The 1093-nt window shown below is 42.5% G+C and overlaps 1 long non-coding RNA gene across 1 annotated transcript; it reads right to left on the reverse strand.

Moving 5' to 3' along the window:
• Positions 1-331: 331 nt before the first annotated feature.
• On the reverse strand, positions 332-928 carry LOC107575963 (uncharacterized). The gene is made up of 3 exons (XR_001607965.1): positions 817-928; positions 661-729; positions 332-466 (listed from the first exon to the last, which is right to left on the reverse strand). It is a non-coding gene; the product is annotated as an uncharacterized lncRNA (long non-coding RNA).
• Between the last annotated feature and the right edge of the window lie 165 nt (positions 929-1093).

The following is a 1093-nucleotide window of genomic DNA, read 5'->3' on the forward strand; positions in this document are numbered from 1 at the left end:
ATTTTCTCTCATATGATGATGAACTGAATTCTTGAGTTCAGCATTCATTGGTGAGCTTATCAATCCAACAATGGGACATTTAAATAATTTGCCCATTTTTTTCTGGGAGCATGACATCTGCACAAAGGTCTGTGTCTGTCTGCATCTGCACAACAGGCCGGGACTAATATCTCATTTATTCTGTGCCCCTCAATGCCCTCTCATTAGTGTCTGATGACTAAATATGAGTTCTGAGGGGACGAGTGCATTTATATTAGAACACACACACATGCGCTGGAATATTTCGACTTTAATTTGAAGTAACAAACTAGAGTATGCCTGTACCCACCCTGTAAATGTAGTCGAGTAGAGGGGCTTTCTGCGATGCGGGGTCATCCAGCACAGGCATAGTGATGGGCTCCAGCAGGATGGAGAGAGGTACGGCCATGCACCAGTCCAGCAGGCACAGCAGTAGAGACACCATTAACTAGAGTACACGGAGAACGCATTCATTCAGCACACTCTTGACACGACCACAAAACAATCAATAAACCTGCCAAAGACAAGCTGTTAGGAAGGATGGAACAACGAATAGAGAGACTGAAGGAAGTGCCGTGTGCTGCTCATTCTGAATTCCCATGTCCAGCACTGCTTACACAAACAGAAGTTTTGCTTGCTTACCTTTTTATCTGCCTCAACTGTTGAGTGTTCAGCACTGGGCAGAAGAAAGGCTATGGTTGCTACAAAAATCTACAACAGATGAAAAGTGGAGATTAAGCAGGCGTCCCTTACACAATACTGCAACAGATGCATCATGCTGAGGGAGATGGTTTGTACCTCTATAATTCTTTGGGGAAGGGACGGATCCAGTCTCTGTAAGTGCTGCCAGTGAGAAATCAGTAGCTGAAAGATGTCACAGGCCACATTGGCCACCACCTTATTTCCAAACTAAAAGACAAAATTACATTCACTCTCACGTTACAGTTCAGACAAAATGAAAAAGATGAAAGATGTACTAAAGATGATGATACTTTTTTCACTAAATGAACATGATCATGAAGAAAGACACTTCTTATTTATCTGCAGAATTTTCTATAATGCTAAGTAGGTAAGG

Source organism: Sinocyclocheilus grahami, unplaced genomic scaffold, assembly GCF_001515645.1.
Source record: "Sinocyclocheilus grahami isolate Dianchi unplaced genomic scaffold, SAMN03320097.WGS_v1.1 scaffold3058.1, whole genome shotgun sequence".
Taxonomy (NCBI): domain Eukaryota; kingdom Metazoa; phylum Chordata; class Actinopteri; order Cypriniformes; family Cyprinidae; genus Sinocyclocheilus; species Sinocyclocheilus grahami.